Raw genomic sequence first — 19,964 nt, forward strand, 5'->3', positions numbered from 1 at the left:
ATTTTAGTTTTTACATTTAAAATTATTATTCTGAGAAAGTATCCCTAGTCTTCACCAGACTGCTGTGGGGTCCCCTGATACACAAAAAGATTGAGAACCCCCACTTTAAATCAAAGGATTTTTTCTTTGAGTGAATAGGAAATGACCTCACTGATCCATCCCCTAACCCTGTTACTATAAGCAGATGACCTTCAAGACAGGACTCTCCTTGTGTATTCATTCAGGCAACTGACAATTCTAGAAGATGAGTATGGCAGGGCACTCATGGGTTCTAATGTACACCACACACTTGTTTGTTGGTAAAGTAGTGATTTAAGTCAAAGGACGACTCCAACTGAAGATAACAAAGACGGGATTTTTTGGGTTTGCTTTTTCAGCTTTTTTTAATGGATAGTTCCAAATATAGCCTGAACATTCACATCCGTGTTTCCTAGAGAAGGAGGAGGTGATGCAATTTCCCTATAAATACCCCTCTTCTCAAAGCAAAAGACTGAAATTTGGCACTTTTATTATTCTTTTCCTCTTCCTTTTATGGGCTGCCCATTTCTGCTGAGTAACAAAGAAACATATTTGAGAAAAAAGAAAGACAGCTTGACTTTTAATTCTAACTGGATACAGGATAGAGAGAGAGAGAAAGAGAGAGAGAGACACAGAGAGAGACAGAGAGAGAGACAGACAGAGACAGAGAGACAGAGAGACAGAGACAGAGGGAGAGACAGAGAGACAGAGAGACAGAGAAGGGTAGGAAGAATAATGGCCTATTGACCCAGCTATTTCCAGGAAAATTATGGGACAAGTTAAATAGGAAGACTTACGATCATGGAGACAACTGTCTTCTGGGCATGTTGCTGAAGTTCAGAAAGTGGTGTTTCAGTTGGCTAAAAAGAGTCGATTGTTTTTATTATCACATTCCTAAACTCAATGTATACACACTTATTTTGTAATTATATGTAATATTGATAGACATATTATATATAGTGAGCTCAATTCAACAAGCACTTATTAAGCAGCTACTACATGCCAGATCCTATATTAGAGTGAGGATGCAAAGACAAAAATAAGAACAGTTCCTGCCCTCAAGGAACTACCACTCTATTGGGGGCACACAACATATATGAAGGTAAGTATTTTAGTACAAAGAAAATTGAGGAGGGTGAGAAAACAGGTTTCACAAAGGTGTAACGGACATTTATAAATGCACTTTACATGCATTTCTTTCTTCGATCCTCACAACAACCCTGTAGGGTAGTTATATGAAGTATGATTATGACCCCAGTTTTATAGATGAAGAGACTGAGGTTCAGAGACATTAATTGACTTACCCATGGTCACAGAGCTAGTAAATGGTACAGTGAATAGAGTTGGGACTTAGAGTCTGGCCTCATATAACTTACTTATTAGTTGTGAGACACTATGTAAGTCACTTTCCTTATCTGATGATCATAGCACCTACCTCCCAGGGCTGCTGTGAGGATAAAATGAGATTATATTTGTAAAGTTTTCTTTTTTTTTTTTTTACAAACCTTAGAACATCATATAAATATCAGCTGCTATTCCTACTACCACCACCACCATCACTACTACTACGATCACCACCACCATTAGTATTACTACTACTACATTCCTAGAGTCAAGCATATTGTCTGATGCTTAATGTTCAATAAATGTTTGTTGATTGAATGAACTAGAAATAAGGAGAGAGAGAGCTGCCACTCTGGACAGGAAGGGCTCAAATTTACACTAAAATAAGATAACAAGATGGGTTAAGAAAAATGAAAGTAATCTTAACTCTTCCTTGGTAATCTGGCAACTACAGGTCTGATGCCTCAGTTGCCAAATTAAATGAAGAACAAATCAATTTTTTGGAGGTAGAAGAAAGGGTAAAAGCCACATAAAACTGAAAAAGAAAGCTTATACAGTTTGGGGATCAAGTATAATATTTCTTGCTATGAAATGATTCCTATCCAAAATTAGAGAGGAATATGCTAATTTACAAGAGAAATAAAAATAGTAGAAAAAGGAAAAGGACTTAAAAACAGAGTTAGCGAATTCTAGGCAAAGCTCTAGGAGAACTTCCTGAGGCTAATGTTGAGGAAATAAAAATTGTGCACAACCTCCACTGAGGCTATGGGGGACTTGTGGTAGAGAAACCTAAAGTGACAATTGCATTGAAAGATGCTCTGGAAGAAAGTAGCCAATAAAACGTCACAATAGGAAGCAAGAAGGCAGGCATAAACACTAAATACCCAGTGAAGTTGGCCACAACTTGCTGTCATTTTCTTCTTATCCAATATATTTTTTTAAGAAAGAAGGTGAATCATAATTATTGTATAGAAAAATAAATGTTGTGAAAGTATTATAAAAATTATTTGGTACCTGATGGCAGTGAAGGTGCGATAAGAAATGAGGATGACTGCAAGGTTGCAAACCAGAATGACTGGAAGAATCTTGATGTTCTCACAAAGCCAGGAACATTTAGAGAATTGGAGATGCCTATAGAACATTCAGGTAGAAATGTCAGTGATGGTGGACTAGAATTCAGGAGAGAGTTCTTGTTCATCCTTCATTTTTGAAAAGGGCCAATGACATCACAAATGATGTCTTGACTGGCTCCTAGTTGGATTTAAATGATGCAGAGTTGTGCCTTATTCTTTCTTCCTGAGTTACCTAAGTCCAGTGGCAAGACAAAGTTCAGGATGACTGGTGATGGTCTGGGATGCTTCAATGCCTGACCCAGCTCTAAGTACTCTACAGCACCTTCTTCAGTCCCCTTCATGGCTGTTGGAACAAATTGTTCTCATTGGCCCATTCCTTGGGGAAGAAGTCTTCATGTTCTCAGGGTAGACATTCCCCTAATTTACTGACAGATGTAAGGGTTGTCAGTTACCCTCAACCTCGTTTAACCTTCTATAGAGAGACAGTTTACTGGGGTGTGGCCACTGTACACGCTATGGCTTCTTGGAGTCCCAGGGGATAGTTGGGTAAAGGTAGACACCAAAGAGGATGAGCAGGCCTGAAGAGGCTTCAGTAAGCCCTCGGATCAGAGGTGTTAATCCTCCCTGAACACCCCATACACCCCGGGAGAGAGTCAAAGGCTAGATATATAGATCTGGTAGTTATGGAGACAATTGAACTCATGGGAACTCTTGAGACCACCGAGGGTAGATTGTAGAGAGAGCATGAAGAGATAGGCCAGGAGAGAGCTTTGAGGAGCAGTCATGGTGGGGGGTTGGGGGGGATGGGACAGGTGATGTGGTAAAATAGGTAGGAGGAGATCCTGGTGAGAGCATCATCCCATAAGCCAAGGAAGGAGAATGTACTCAGGAGAAGGTTTTTTTTGGGGGGCGGGGATATGTCAACAATTTTAGAAAAGTCGAGGAGGTGGCTGAGTGAGAAGGGCCATTGGATTTAACAGTTAAGGGATCATCCCTAGTGTTTGGAGAGAGCACTTTCAATTGAGTTGGAAGATTGATGGCAAGATGCCGAGAAGTGAGAGTCAAAGAAATGGCAACATTGAGTTTGGATGGTCCTAAGAGTTTGACTGAGAGAGAAGAGAAATAGGATTTTAGTATGAGAAAAGAACAGAGTCAAATGAAGGTGTTTCTTAATATTTTCATTTCATTTCATTTTGTTTTTAGTACTGGGGCCATTGTCATGTTTGTAGGCAGTGAGAAGAAAGCCATCGGGTAAGGAGAAATTGAAGACGAGAAGGTGAGAAGGGATGGAGGATTCAAGTTCCCAAAGAAGATGGAAAAAGTTGGGACCAAGAGCCCTAGTCCAGGGTCTGTCCTTGGCTAGGTGTTACGTACAAATGTTTACAGAATTGCTCATAATGCAGTATTTCTGGAGAGATTTTTGTCATCTACACAATCTTTAACATTCCTTTTCTCTTTCTTCTCCTTTCTCCATTCTTCCATCTTTATCTTCCTTTTTCCTGTCTGTCTGTCCATTTGCCTCAATGCCTACCAGTCTGCCACTCTGCCTACTTCCTTCCCTGCCTGCTTGTCTGCACACCTGTTCTTATTTAACTTGACTTCTGGAACTCACAAGGCCCCTGTGTATATCCTTCCCCACCAGGACTCCCTCGGAGCAGCAAATTACAATATTTATAGTTTACTGTTATCGGTAGGATTAGAAAGACAAAATAATAAGATGTCATGAATGTGTTGGATATGAGAATGATTTCAACAGAACCGTTTTCACAAGTTTCTGGGGGGAAATTAACTGTTCATCTTCCCTTCATGCTTCCCTTGTACATCTGCTGTTTAAGCAAACTGTACCAGATCATTCCTTGTCTTCTAACTGTATTTCAGAAATTCAAAAGGATTGCCACCAAATGAAAATTAAATTGTACTGGGGAGTGGGGAAAACAACTCTTAAGTGCTGTGAATCACAATCCTGGAATTTATAGAATCAAATATTCTGGTAAGGAGTGGGTTTGCTTGGACTTTTGTTTTTTTAGGCATGTGTTCATGCTTAAATTCTATGGAAAAGGATAATAGATTGAATTCAGCAAAATACTGGAAATTTCACTTTTTCTTAAGTGGAATCACAGTAATCTCTCTCTCTCTCTCTCTCTCTCTCTCTCTCTCTCTCTCTCTCTCTCCCCCCCCCCCCCCACTTTACTCATGAAGTCAACAAGATTTGCGTTTGCTTACAGGATTCTATTTTTTATTTCTTTGTTTTTAGATTTATTTGTGTTTTGCCTTCCTCACAAGAATCTCAGAGCAAGAAGACGCCTCAGTTCCATCACATTCAATCCCCACTTGAGTTGGAATATCCTCTACAATTCCCCACAAGTGATCATCAAACTTGTACCTGATGACTTCGAGTGAGGGGGAGTCCATTACCTCCCAAGGTGGCTCATTCCCCTTTCTGATATCTCTGATTATGAGGTTAGTTTTCCTGACATTGCTTCTAAACCGAGTGATTCCCTTGGAATTCCACTCTCCCTTGAGTAGAATCACAAGTTATATTTTCTATTTACGTGCAAGTGGGTGAGTATGTGTAATTTGGCTTGCAACTGAGACATCTAAAGAACCCTTGAAGGTATTTCTGCAGATGCTAAAATAGCTCTTGGAAAGAACATAGGCCTCCTAGGGTCTTCCCTTCTTCTACTATTTGAGACATTGCAATAATGGGAAGCTTCCTACTTCTTTTGTTTGGCTAAGCAGTCCTGTGTGATGACAGTGCTTGCTAAGACAAACCTGAAGAATGCCCAATTAGCTTTCCCTGAAGCAACTGACTGTTTCTCAATAAAATGTCTCCACCAAGAATAAGCAGTAGATAATAATCTCATCCAGTCTAAGTAAATACTTATCTTGGTAACTTAACTTGGAAACTCCTTTGCACTGCAATAATCTTCAAAGGAAATGTCCTTTCTCCTTCTTTCTTCTTGAACTTTGGTTTCCAAGATGTTTTCAGGAGATCCTCGAGGTGAAAACTATTTCCTAATAATACTAACACATTTTAATTTCTAATCCAGTAAATTCCAATACATATAACCTACATTAAAAAAAAAGGCTCTTTGGTGTCCTCAACAATTTTTCAAGAGTGTAAAAGGGTCCAAAAACCACAAAGTTTGAGATCACTGGTCTAGAAGAAAGCTTCCCAACCCGAGGAACACTTGTCAAGGAGTTACAGGGACTATTTAATAACGATACTATGCTATTATCCTAGTCTCTTATTTCTTATGTGCCAATTCCTTGTAAACTCTAAATTTTACTGTCCTTCATATTGAAGAAGGGGTTCAGGAAGTTAACTAAAAGCCCAGGGATGTGGGACTAACAACAATTGGGAACTCCTGCTTCAGATGGCAGTGCAGGAAGTTCTCAGTTGAAGGGAGTGGTTGAGTGACAGCATGTCATTGTATTGGATACCTCTCTCTACAATCCATCCAGATCAAATTCTCCCACATTTCTTGTGGACAGAATGAGCTCCACAGCGTCTTTCTATCTGGTTTCATGTTTGACTCTCCTGTCCAGTGAGTCAGTGGCAGTCATAAGCTCCCAAGGTTGTGGGAGGAACTGGAAATTTTAATGGCCTTCACATGGGATCATAGAGCATCTCAAAGGGGTCCAAAAGGAGGCCAGGTCATAACAAATTTAGAACTGGAAGGGGCTTCAGGGGTCATATGGTCCAGACTCCATCTTTTATAGAGGAAAGTGAGAATTCAGGGAGATTCAATCATTCACCCCAAGCTCACACAGGAAGTAAGCATGAGAGGTACGATTTCAACCAGCCGGGTCCTTTGACTGAAGATCTAGTCCTTTCTCCCTATCGCACCAAGATGAACCCTTAATAATAATGAATGATGTAATAAATGACGTCCAAGTATGGAGTTCCAGACCGGGTGAGATGGTATCTTTTTAATGGGAGCCACATTTCTTCAGTATGGAATTTACCTGCAGAATCTGCATACTTTCTGAATGCTGATGTGCATTTCTGCTTTCCCACAGACACCCCATAAACATTTCAACCTGTAATTAAGTGAGCAAAAGCCTTGGGTCACCTGGTCATTAAAGACATTTTAGAGGTCCTCAGTTTAATTTCTTTCTCGTTAAGCATTTTTTTTTAACCTCAATAGAACTCTGTCTCTAATAGTCTCAGAGTTATGAGATACTTCTGGTAACTCTGTGATTGAACACCTCCTCTCTCTATCACTTCCGAGAAATAGTCCAGTAAGCCTAGTATCAACCAAACCTAATGTCCTCAATAAAACACCTGGATTCTTTTTGTTTCAACTTTCTTGTCTGCAAGATAGTAAATAGCTGGAACATAGAAAGGATAACTCAAAGGCATAAACCTTTCTCTCATTCTACTAGTTACTGAAGCCTTTATTCTTCAACCTCATACATCACTTGGTTTGAACCTTTGTAACGTACTTATCATGTAATTGTATACATTTTAGTCATCTGTATGGATGTCCCATCTTCCCACTAAATTATGAGCTCCGTGTGGGCAGGGCCAAGATTGGGTATCTAAACTTTGTATTTTGTCTTGCCCTTATCATAGTGCTCTGCACCCTGTAATAAAGCATTTAATAAAGACATTTTGCAAAAAAAAAAAAGCAAATAAACTATCACTTGACTGTGTCGTCTCCTCCAGCTGCTGTCCTCTTATCTCTTTTCTTTTATCTACTACCTTTCTATCCTATTCCTAATTTACTTTTGTGGTCTGACTTCTACCACATTGTTTTTGAAATTTTTCTCTTTAAGGTCATCAATGTTTTTTGTTTTGTTTTGTTTTGTTTTGTTTTGTTTTGTTCTGTTGCTGCCAAAGTTCATAGCCTTTTCCTCAGTCATCATTCTCTTTCCCCTCTCTTGTATTTGACTCAACTGATTACCTCATGGGGCAGCTAGGTGACATAGAGGACACCTAGGTATCACAGTGCATACAGCAAGGGCCTAGAGTCAGGAAGACTCATCTTTGTGAGTTTGAATCTGGCCTCAGACACTTAATAGCTGTGTGACCCTGGGCAAGTCACTTAACCCTGTTTGCCTCAGTTTCCTCATCTGTAAAATGAATTGGAGAAGGAAATAGCAAACCACTCCAGTTTTTTTGCTGAGAAAAACCCAAATGGGATCATGACGAGTTGGATATGACTGAAAAATGACTCAGAAACAACTACAATGACTACTCCATCCTTCCTGAAACTAGTTCTTCCCTTATTTTCATGGTACAACTCTTTCCTAATTCTCCTACATTGTCAAAGTCTTCTTTATTTTCTTTATTGACTCCTCTCCCTTCTCTTGGCCCATAACTGTGGGAATCTTTAAAGGTAAAATACTTATTTATTTTCTCTTGATATACTTTATTCCCTAGAAAACCCATCCCTTCTTAATTCTTACATATGTTTGTAACTAGAGACTGGTCTCCAGTCACCCTGAGCTGACAGGAAGCCAAGAATACATAGTGAGTATAATGGGGGGGTGGGGGTGGGGAGGGGGGTTGGCCAATGAGGCCCATATTTAAGAGCATGTGCAGAGTGCTTGGCTGAAGCAATTGTCCTGTGGATTTTGAAGCACAGTAGAAATTCTGGAGCTGGTTCTTGTCTGCTAAGCATGTGGTGAATAGGAGCGTCTTTGATTGCCTGTATAGCTGGTACTGGGTGGGACATTCAAAAGGCATTAATCATCTAGAGCCTGGCTCTTCTCTGTTTTGACTTTTTGCTGCATGGTGGCACTTTAAGGAGAGAAGAGAGACAAAGCTATGAGAGGAAAGACCTCATGTGCTTCTTGTCTGTGGTCCATTTATAAAGGTTTTGGTTTTGCTGTTTTAGTTTTTTTTTTTTTTCTTTTCGTTTTAGGTGAAGTATATTGAAAGTTAAGACCCTGTAAGTTTTGAAAGGTCAGGCAAGTGAGCCACCAGGAGGTCCATGAGTGAAGGTCCAGTTTTAAATCTCAAGGAGAGGCATGAGCTTTAGGACCCAGCCCAGCTATAACTTAGTTATCAGTGATGGGGCATTTGGATGTGAACTTTGGGGTCCCATGCTGTGCAGAAACTGGGCCTACTTATCCCAGAGGCTGAGGTGATGGAGGGGATAGTGTGCCCCTCAAAGTATTTGGAGGGGAGATATTTATACTTGTTTTATTACTATAACTTTGAAGTAAACAACTGTTTACAAAAGCTAATCTGCATTAATTGCTTAAATGGAAATAGGGTGCTAGTCATTGGCAGTTAACTGTAGGGTGAACACTGGGATAGAGGCTCAGGCTTACCGCATTAGAGAAAGACACCCACAACATACCCCAGAACCATGGGGGATAGTTAATGCCAGCTTTGCTCCACGAGAGGAAAGCCAGAGAACTTGTGATCTTTGTTTATGACTACCCACTCGAGATCTATAATTCTGTTTTCTGACCTATCTCATAGAACCTCAGGATCAGGTTTCTACAGCTGAAAGGACTCAGAAGCCAAGTCTAATCTACTCCTTTTACAGATGAGGAAACTAGGGAGGAGAAGTGTTTTTCCCAAAGTCATGCAGCTAGGAGGCAGCCCAAGCAGGATTTGAACCCAGATCTTCCAACTCTGAGGAGTCAGACATGACTGAAAAAACAGAACGACTTTTGACTCCAGAATCAATGTGTTTCCCACTGTTACAGGCTGCTTGAGCTTCAGTCCCAGATCTTCAACTGTTTGCTGATTGCTTTTGAAAATAACGCCATCTCCTCTAACCCTAATTATTCTATCAGTAATAAAAGTAACTCAGCATTTCAAAAACCATCTTCCAAGTGACTGATGTAGTCTCCAAAGTCAGTAACACCGTGGTGCACAGACAGCCCTCCTTCACTTAGATCCAATTCATTTGCAAGTCACTGCATCACCTTCCTGACGTCATGGTCCTCTTTGAGAAGGAAGGACAAGAAACAACAGCAAACACTAAAAGCATCCTTTATTAATCGGCTGATCTATCAGCGGTCAATTGACAAGCATTTCTTCAGGTCATTTATTTAATAGCTCTTACCTTTGTGCCGTGCACTGTGCTAGACACTAAGGATGCCAATGAAAAGAAGGAAACAGTTTGTATTTTTATTGAGCCTCTCTTCTAAAGGGGAAGATAATAAACACGTAAAAAAATTACATACATAATGAATTCATAAATCCACGCACATATGTATGCATATATGTATATGCACTTACATAATTGCAGACTTGTTGCTCTTCAGTAGTGTCTGCATTTGGGATTTTCTTGGCAAAGACACTGGAGTGGTTTGCCATTTCCTTCTCCAGTTTATTTTACAGATGAGGAAATTGAGGCAGACAGGGCTAAGTGATTTGCCCAAGGTCACATAGCCGTGTCTACGGTCAAATTTGAACTCACAAAGTTGAGTCTGATTCCAAGCCCAGTGCTCTATCCACTGCACCACTTAGCTGCCCTACAGACATAGAGAATAGTTGAAGACAAGTTTGTTTTCTATATGTGTTGGGGAAGTGTGAAGGGCACTAGAAGTTGGGAAATTGGGAAAGGCTTCAAGCAAAAAATATTGCCTGAGCTACCTCTTAAAGGAAAAGATGAAGTAAGGAGAAATGCCAGGCACGGGAGATGGCAGTGTAGAAGACCAGAAATGGGAGGTGTGGTGTTGTGAGGGAGGGTCAAAGAACAGGCCAGTCTACCTGGATGACAGAGTGTGGCAGGGATAGTGAAGTACAATGAGGCTGGAAAGACTGGATGGGGATTGGGTTGGGCAGGACTTCAAAACCTAAGCAGAAGAGCTTTATCCTAGAGTCAATAGGAAGCGGGTGAGTAGGAAGAAAAAAGATGTCACATGGTCAGATCTATGCTTAAGGAAAACTACTCTACTGTGAACTGGAGTATTGAGAGACTTGAGGCAGGGAGATGAATTTTCAGGCCATTGCAATAGTCTAGGGAAGAGATGATGGGGGCCTACTACGAGGTAAAAGCAATTATTTTGAATCAGAAGTCCTGGGTTCAAATCTCAGCTCTACTACTTAATAGTTTTGTCATCTAGGGAAGCCTTTTCATCTCTTGTGGTCTCAGTTTCCTCATCAGAAATTATGGGGATGGACCCAGTGATCTCCAAGTCCTTTCCAGCCCTAAATCCATGATTATATTATTTTTTCTTCATAGAGAAAGATATTTTTTTTAAATGAAGGGTACTGGATTTGATATCAGGGGACCTGAGTTTAGATCTTGGCTTTGCCACTTACTACTTGGGTGACTTTAGGCCAACCATTTAACCTTTCTAGCCCCCATTTTTCTTGTCTGTAAAATGAATTTTGGATTTCATGGCCTCTAAGGTCCTTTATAACTCTAACTTATGACCTTGTGATGCTTTCTTTTTGAGGGGAGTGAGGGAGAGACAACTGTCTACACGAATATGTTAAAGCATAAAAATATTACGAAGTAGAGATTGTGCATCCTATAGTTGTTGTAGTTTTTTTTTTGTAAATAATAGTATCAAGTAACTGAGAGAAATTTGATTTAATTACACCTTTTGGATGATCCTGCTCTGGACCCAGCCTCTATGAATCATGTATTGTAGGGGCTGCTAAATTATGAATGCTCTGATTCATTGCAGAGTGTTTGGTTTGTGGTTTCTTTGACCTTTGTTACAATGTGTGTAATGATAGGTTTGCTTCTTATAGTTGTGTAACTTTGAATATTTTCCTTCTGGGGAATGCAAAGGCTTTACTTGTTAAAAAAAAATATACACAAATACACATAGTTGTATTAATTATTAAGGCCTTTCTTCCCTTCTTAGGATTTTTGGGCCTTGGAAGTTAAATTCTCTCCTCCTATAGAATCTGAATTAACCATCACATAGAGAAGACCAAGGTGAAAAGCTTTAAGTACGTGCCTTAGGGAACCTTTGATTCTTACCCTGAGGTCCCCTTCCTGGCACCGGGCAGGCAATTTAGAAGAAGAACTTCCTGGGCAGGCCCATGCCAATTTAACCATCCATATACGATATGCCTACCTGGCTTTAATTGACTCCCTTTTTTTCCCCTTCTCTAAAACCAGCCTAAAAGGCCTGATTCCCCTGTTTTCCAATTATAATTTCATGGATAAGTGTCCACCTGGGCCCAAGGTTTCTCAAAACATTTGGAAACATAGAGAGGTGTATGACTCAACTGGGACAAAGGAAACTAAATATATTGACTTACACAAGAAACTTTCAAACTTTTTATACCTTTACAACATGGAATATGCCCTTCTTTGGTTGAAGTCACTTGCTTTACACAATTTGGCACCAACTTCACAAGATTTTGACATATGCCTTCTAAAGGATTTTAATTAGAGAATTTTAATTCTTTATTACAAAACTATACATCATATTATATACGTTAAGCATATCATTGACAAATAATCCATTTTTTCTAAGTTTAGTATTGATTATAGCCCACAGATTTTTTTTTAATTTGGTTGTTATGTTTTGTTTTAACGATAATAACAAAATAATAGTAATTTCAGGAATAATAATAATCCCAATATAATAATTGTAGTAAATTCATATACCAGAAGCCTGTTTTCTTTCATGGACAGGACAAATCCCTATTCCATAAATACAGACTCCAAAATTTCCTTGAGTATTCAACCAATACTGGAACTAGGCCATTGTCTCAGTCAAAACTGTTGCCTACAACCTCTTGGACACAACATTAATCCATAAAAATTTAACAACAGTGTTTTTTGGAGATGTCACCATCCCAAATACTCATCATTTCTAAGCTACCTGGAAAAAAATAAACTTTCAAAATACAGAGAGTGGGCAGAGGAAATCAACAGCACATGGGGACAGGCTGAGCTGTGTGTCCCATCCATTATCCAGTCTTCTAATAGAGGAGTACTCAGAATACTTGTACTGAATTTAGAGATGGTGAGCTTACTTTTGAAGACATTAACATTCAAAAACATTCACAACCTAAACCCATACATAGATTTTTCAATGGGTTTTAATTCAAGTGAGTTCCTAGACCATTGAAACATGCTTATTTCCATCTCTTGGATAAATTTCTTGATCTTTCATCATATTTGGCATAGTGTAAGGTCATATTGTGGGGTGGCTAGATGACAAAGTGGATTGAATACCTGGCTTAGAGTCAGGTAGACTCATCTTCCTGAGTTCAAATACAGCTTCAGATGCTAGTTTTGTGATCCAGGGAAAGTCTCTTAACCCTGTTTGCCTCAGTTTCCTCATCTGTAAAATGAGCCAGAGAGGGAAATGGCAAACTACTACAGTATTTTCTGTCAAGAAAAGCCCAAATGGGGGGGGCAGCTAGGTGGCGCAGTGGATAGAGCACCAGCCTTGGATTCAGGAGGACCTGAGTTCAAATGCGACCTCAGACACATAACACTTACTAGCTATGTGACCCTGGGCAAGTCACTTAACCCCATTGCCTAGCCAAAAAGAAAAAAAAAAGAAAAACCCAAATGGGGACACAAAGACTCAGACATGACTGAAAATGACTGAACAACAAAGGTCACATTACAGTAGTCAATCTCCATGTGGAAAATTCTATAGTTCTAGGAAAAAAATACTTTTCAGTATATCAACATATTGGTGAAAATTCATTATCCCGTCAATAAACATAAGACTTCTAGGCTCAATGGAAGTATGAAAAAAAAATCACCAAAGCATTTTTGAGGGTTTTATAATCTGATAAAAATGCCCAGATCTTACAGATTTGCGTGGGCTTCTATCGTTTTTATATGGTCATATATGAAAAAAGTAAGTTTTATCAATAAAAATTACATTTTCTAAACTTTGGTAAGATAGTCTTTGTATTGTTTTGCCCACTACTAGTGTTTTGGCCATATTGGTTATGTATGTCTATACGGTTTTGACTCAATATGACTCGTAGGGAGGCAAGAACAGCCATTTCTAGACTCTTCTCTTTAGACCCTTGTCCAAGGGAGACTGATTTCTGCCAGGAGGGGAAGCAGGAGATTGAGGCCAGAATTTCTACTCTCCTCAGAGAGAAGGGGTGCTGGGTTAGGATTGTATCTATCCGTTCCCTTAAATATTGTTTGTATAGGAGATATAATTTTTAGGTTCGAGCTAAACTCCTGATTGCTATTTCTTTCTTTCTTTTCTTTTTCTTTTTTTTGGCAATTGGGGTTAAGTGACTTGCCCAGGGTCACACAGCTAGTGTCAAGTGTTTGGTCTGAGGTTGGATTTGAACTCAGGTCCTCCTGACTTCAGAGCCAGTGCTCTACCCACTGTGCCACCTAGCTGCCCCTGACTCCTATTTCTTAACAGAGGAGATTCCTCTTCATTCAAGGTTTGACCCCCTTCTCACCAAAAGACAGTTCCACAATAAACACACATAACAAATAACAAATAAATAAATTTATCCAAGTTAATAGCAAAACAGAAACCCCCCCAAAATGTATATGTGTGTATATGATAAGATATACATACTCAACAGATAAGTTTTCCCAGGGGAAATTCCTTGATCTCTAGTATAGCCAGTTAGGAATAGGGACACAATAGAGCCTGCTAACTTTCTCATGTCGGCTTCTTCCCAGAGTCGTTTTCTCCCTTCAGTGACCTGAAAAGGCTTGGTATCTTCTGTCTTCATGTTGGAAGCCAGAAGAGCACAGGAGACCTCTTTGCTTTTCTCTCCTGCTCTCTCCAACTCTGTCCACTCCTTATGCAAGTTCAGGGTATTGAGTAATCAGTGTCCACCAATGAGGAGACAGCCCTCTGCAATTGGCCCTCTGAGCCAGAGATTGCAACAGCATTGATTGGAAGTTGTTTTGATTTTTGCTGGATTTCTTCCTGCTCTTCTAACTTTAAGAAGCCTGTGGAATACCACCGTGAAGGAATCAAGGGCTCTTCCAGTTCCGCAGCCCCTCTGAAGTCTTTCCTTTCTTTCTCAAGCTCCATTAGGCTGTTTCATCACAACAGTTTGTCATTTTTTGATATTTTTGTTTGTTTTCCATTGTACTTTTCTGTGTACTTTGCTGTGATTGATCTTACTTCACTGTGGGTTCAGATGATCCTCGAATTGTTTGATTTCCTCATACCAACAGCTGCTGCAATATCTCTAAATGTGCTGTTTAAAAGCTACAGCTTTTACATGTTTTCTTGGAGTAATATTCATTCTTTTATAAAAAACACGAAGAATTAAAAGTGCAACAAAATAGAGAGAACTGAAATGCACGTATGGCACAAAACCCAACATGCACCTGGCATAGATGTAACTAAAGATGGGGGAACCAGTTCTGGCCAAGGCCAGATGTTATGAGTTGGCCTAGTATTAGTCATACACATGACCGTTGCTGTCATGAAATGAAACCACATCAAAATAATTACACTTCCTAAATAACTCCTATACCAATGTAGAAAAGATCCTCAACATGACCCTTGTTCACTAGAAGGAAGTAAGTGAGCAACATTCAGATTCCATAGTCACACTTCTTCTCAGCCAGCTACTGCTCTTGAAGATCTCACAGCCTAGATATTAAAGTGAAGACAAAAGATTACACCTCACTCCCCATGAATTACCATCCTAGATCCCCAAAAGAAGGGATCAACTCTAACACATTGTAGATGGGACTTTTCCTACACAAAAAGGCAAAACTGAGAAGCTATCTTTGGCCATACCACCACTCCAATGTGGATCCTGATTTGGAGACCCACAACATTTCCATCTCCAGTCCTCCTTGTGGCCTTGCTCAGTTATACAGAATATCCTTAATATCCTTTAAGCAATTTCTTTAGGACATAGAGATTTTGCATGTGAATGTCTTCCTTTTCCCGTCTGTCTCTAGTGCAGATGTTGAGTTGCCACATAATCATCCATTTGGAGAGGTCTTTCCTGACAAACGTAGGAACTCACAGGCAGCCTTCCAATGCAGTAAGTGTCCCTAGTTTATCATGCCCTAGTAAAGTCAAAACATCTAGCATTTATTAAACACCTACTACATGCCAGGCATTATGCTGTGGGCTGGGGATACAAATAAGAGGCAAAAATGGTCCCTGTCCTCAGGGAGCTTACAGTCTGATGCATGACTATGTACAGAGTTTATTCTGAAAATAGTGAAGATTTATCGGTATGACATGAGAGGAAGACCTTGAGGCAGAGAGAAGCCTCATGATCATTAGAGCTATTCAAAATGCAAGGAAGCACTGAGTTGCCTCTCACTCAAAGCAGTCAAGAAGAAATTCAGATGACCCCATGTTGGGACAAGATTTGGAGTCAGCTTCAGTTGGAGTAGACAGTTTCTGAAGCTACTTTACAAGCTGGTGAGTTCCTTTCCGATGTCCAGTTCAGTGAGGTTCTCAGTTACTTTGCTCTATGGCCCTAAGGAAGCCATGTCATTTTCTTCACCTGTTTTCTCATCTCCAAGATGAAGAAGTTTGGTTTGATGCCCTCTCAGGTACATTCTGGCTCTAAATCCTCTGACCTCCTCTAACATACATCCAAACTCTTCCTTCTGTACTCTCTCTCTTTCCGTTGTCTGTCTCTCATCTAGCTTCTACTACTGTTCTGCTGAGAATAACCCACCATTATGCTATGTAGAGCTTTCAGTAGTAATTTGGCAAGCTTTTCATTTCTACAGAAAAAGAGAAAAACACAGTCTATTTCAACAGTCACCTTGGCACCCAGAAATGTTATCTATAATGCTAGTCTGCTTCGGTTTCACAAAAACACCAGGGAACTGGACAGTTTCTGCCATTCAACAGCTCAGACTCATTCCCTGAATAATACTCCCCTTTGTCTATTGATGCAGAAGGGAATCAGCATTGTTTTTGAAAGGGACGTAAGGCATTTAGTTAAGTGGGGGTTAAATACTGGAGTGGTAAATTCACTCTGTGCCCCTAGGGGCTGTTATTTAGAGCATCAGGAAGGGAGGAAGGGAAAAGGGTGGGTTCACATACAGATATGCCCTGCTTTTAATTCTGATCAAATTCACAGTGGATTGTTTCTTAACATTGAAAGTTCATTGGACCACTAAGCAGTGGATCCATCCATAGTGGAAGGGAACACAAAGACCATATAGTTCACCCCACCCCCCATTTTAAAAGTGAGGGAACTGAGACCTAAGGAAGTTGAAAGATAAGAGTCAAAGGCAGGATTAGATCCCAGATTTTCTGACTTCATACCCTCTGCTCACCACTGTACCATGCTGTTTCCAATAATTTGATTTCGTGGAGTGATATATAGTACTTATAAATGGCTTCACTCATTCTTCAAACTCTTTCAACTTTTCCCTCTGGTATATCACTGACCTTCATTTTTCTTCTTCTTTTTTTTTTTCTGGTAGGGAGCAACTCTGATACTTGATGATGGTGATGGTGTGACCGGACTAGAATAATGACTAGAATAACAATGCCTGACATTAATGATGGTATCCTGTCCCACCCCACTATAATATATGATCACTATATAGTGGGGGATCCATAGCACTTACACTGCTATGGTCTCAGAGTTGTCAAAATAGCTAAAGAAAGAACACTAGCCTGTGAGCCAAAAGCCTCAGCCTCTTTGCTTATAACCTCTTTACTTTTCTCTTTCTCTTTACCTTGGTGTGACCTTGGTCGAGCCATAACTCCTTGGACCTCAATTTTCTCATCCACAAAATGAGATCATTGGGTTCGATTACATCTAAGATCTCTAATGGCTATAAATCCATTTATTCTATGACATAATCTGAGGCTAAACCTTGGGTAGCTGAATGGTTGAGAAAGTATCTTGTCAACTTATCTATGATTATAGCCTCTTTCATCAGACTAAGGACAAAAGCCTTATCCTACTTCCCACCAATGGTACCTAAGTGGTAATTGATTAGAACCTGGAAGCTTGAGCCCTCCAGCTATCACGTTGCATTCCATATACATTTCTGACCCAATCATGCCTGCATATGATTGTTCTAAAAGTGACCATCAGGATATGTGGTAACTGGAAAAGCTCAAATGTTCTGAACCATATGCAAGCTTTGATTCAAGATTTTCAATTGTGTCTATAACTGTTATGAATAAACACCAGATTCTTGTGTTGACTATTATAGTAAAGCACTCCTGCAGAGACAGTCAGGCAAATCTCTCATTTGCATTGGCCATAAGGACCAAAGCACATTCACCTTAAACAGTATCTCTCCTGCTTCTCCAGCTTTGTGTGACATATGTGCTTAGTTATCTAAGCTTATTGAAGGACTCACATGCCAACCAGTGCTCATGACTTCCCGTGGCATGGGAGGCATCTCTCCTTACTCAAAAGCTATTCTACTTCTGATTTTGTTACTTCATATTGGGATTCCTCTCATACTTCTAAGCCCAGAACATGGAATGAGTGTTTCTCTCTTGCAATGCTCGTGGGCTTCTTTCATATTATCAGGAAGAGCCTAAGAGGATACATCTAAGACGTTTTCAAACATGAAGAACAAAATAGTTCTGATGCCTATAGCTTACAAAACACATTCTTCACAGCAATCTTGTAAAGTGTGTGAGGATTATTACTATTTTACAGAGAGGGAAACTGATCCTCAGATGGGTCAATTGACTTGCTCAGGATTACACAGGTAAAATGAATGTTGGGATCTAAACCCAGATATAGCTTGTTTCTAAGTCCAGCACTATTTCTACTGTTTACACCTGCCTCTTAAAACTCATACTCTTAGGTACAGAAGTGGACATTTTTCTTCATTGAGAGGGAAATAGATTGAACAAGGTAGTTGGAGTCAGAAGACCTTGATGAAATCTTTCCTCTGACACTCACTGTCTGTGTGACTCTGGGCACATCATTCTACCATTTCTGAGCTCTAGTGCTCTCATCTATAAAGTTGGTGTAATAATATCTGTGTGATATCTACCACAGAAAGATGTTGTGAGCCTCAAATGAGGTAATAATGCCCATAAGGTCCTTTACAAATTTTACATAATGACAGGATCTGTGATTTAATTGGTAGAGAAAACTTCCAGAGGAAGAAATTCCCTTTACCCATGCAGGTCAGTGTCTTCTCTGCAATTTTGGAGTTGTGTGTAGAACTGAAAGGTTCTGTGTTTTGCCAAGGGTCACCCAACTGCTATGTGTAGGAGTGGGACTAAATCCAAATCTTCCTGGCTCTAAGCCCAGCTTTCTATCCCACTCTGTCATATCTCATTGTCCATTAAAGTGCCTTATGTCAGTTATCATTAGCTTTCTTTAAAGTGGCAACTGTTTAGATTTCTATAAGCATGTGAGAAATTAACTAGAATGGAGATGCTTCATGTTTCCTTCAGATGTAAATTCTATTCTTGAATGTGTATTAAAATAATGCTCTTTGTATGGCCTCTCAGACTATCAATATATTTTATTTAACTTGGTGGTAGGAGCTTCTCTCCTATTTTGCCGAGATCTACCACTTCCAAAACCAAAACACGACCTTTTCATAATACCTTCCTTCTTATTTGGACTATGTTAGATGGGGGTTTTCTTCCTCAAAGTAAGATAAGCAAAATTCTCTGGAGCAAGTTAATCCAAGATCAGCAGCAGTAAGAAACAAGTTTTCCTAAGTATTATTTCAGTATTATTCAGTTACTTGCTTGGAATACTTTGGAGACCAGCCACTGCTTTGTTGACGGTATTTCTCGGAAAGTGGCCATTGAAGGAAGGAGCACCCATGGGTTTGTTGGGAAGTGTTTGTTGTCTATGGCCACAGGGAGAGGCAGGGCTATTTGCAGCCTGCAGAGCCTGTCAGACTGGCTTGGCTTGATGCTAGGACTTCTGAGCTATGGAAGGAAAAACCCTGAGCGAAACATTCACCACAAACTATAAAGCCTTCCATATATAAAGGCTGATAATCGTTGATGAGGAATGAATTCCTCAGTAGAGAGAGACACACTTAGCACAAGCAGGCTGGAATGAATCTAAAATCTTTGACTTTTTTTGTTTGGTGATTATTCAGGTGTTCAACTGCATCTCTGTTCCGTGGTGGGAAGAGATTGTTGTTCATGGTGTTCAGTGGGGCGAAACACACACACACACACACACACACACACACACACACACACACACACACACACTACATGCACATGCATGCACATGTATACAGTGCATATCAAGCACACAGCACGTATGTGCTCACATACATGCACACACACATTCGTACACAGGTACGTGCACATACCACATGCATGCCACGCATGCCCACATCACACATATGTGCATGCATACATGCACATGCATATGTGCACACAGGACACCATAGAAATCCACTTTCTACGTCACAAAGATAAAGATTGGGTGTGACTTGTTCTTTCCTTTTTCTTGTTTGAACTATTCAATAGAGATCATTTAAACCCTCCCTTCCACTTTTACAGTGATTAACACTTTTACTTGATTTACCCAACATCAAATAGGTAGAAAGTGATTAATAATAATAATCATTGTCATCATCATCAGACTAGCTAGGCTGCATATGTATAGAACGTCTGTATATACACATAGAATGCATAAAGCTAGAATGCTTTTAGATTGCAACGCACATTACATATTATCTCATTTGATCTTCC

The 19,964-nt window shown here is 39.8% G+C and overlaps 1 pseudogene; it reads right to left on the reverse strand.

Annotated features, from left to right (window-relative positions):
- The window catches only part of LOC114037562, a 34,288-nt pseudogene extending 14,691 nt beyond the window's left edge, over positions 1 to 19,597 (reverse strand).
- Positions 19,598 to 19,964: the final 367 nt, after the last annotated feature.

Source organism: Vombatus ursinus, unplaced genomic scaffold, assembly GCF_900497805.2.
Source record: "Vombatus ursinus unplaced genomic scaffold, bare-nosed wombat genome assembly UNPS02010461.1, whole genome shotgun sequence".
Lineage (NCBI taxonomy): Eukaryota > Metazoa > Chordata > Mammalia > Diprotodontia > Vombatidae > Vombatus > Vombatus ursinus.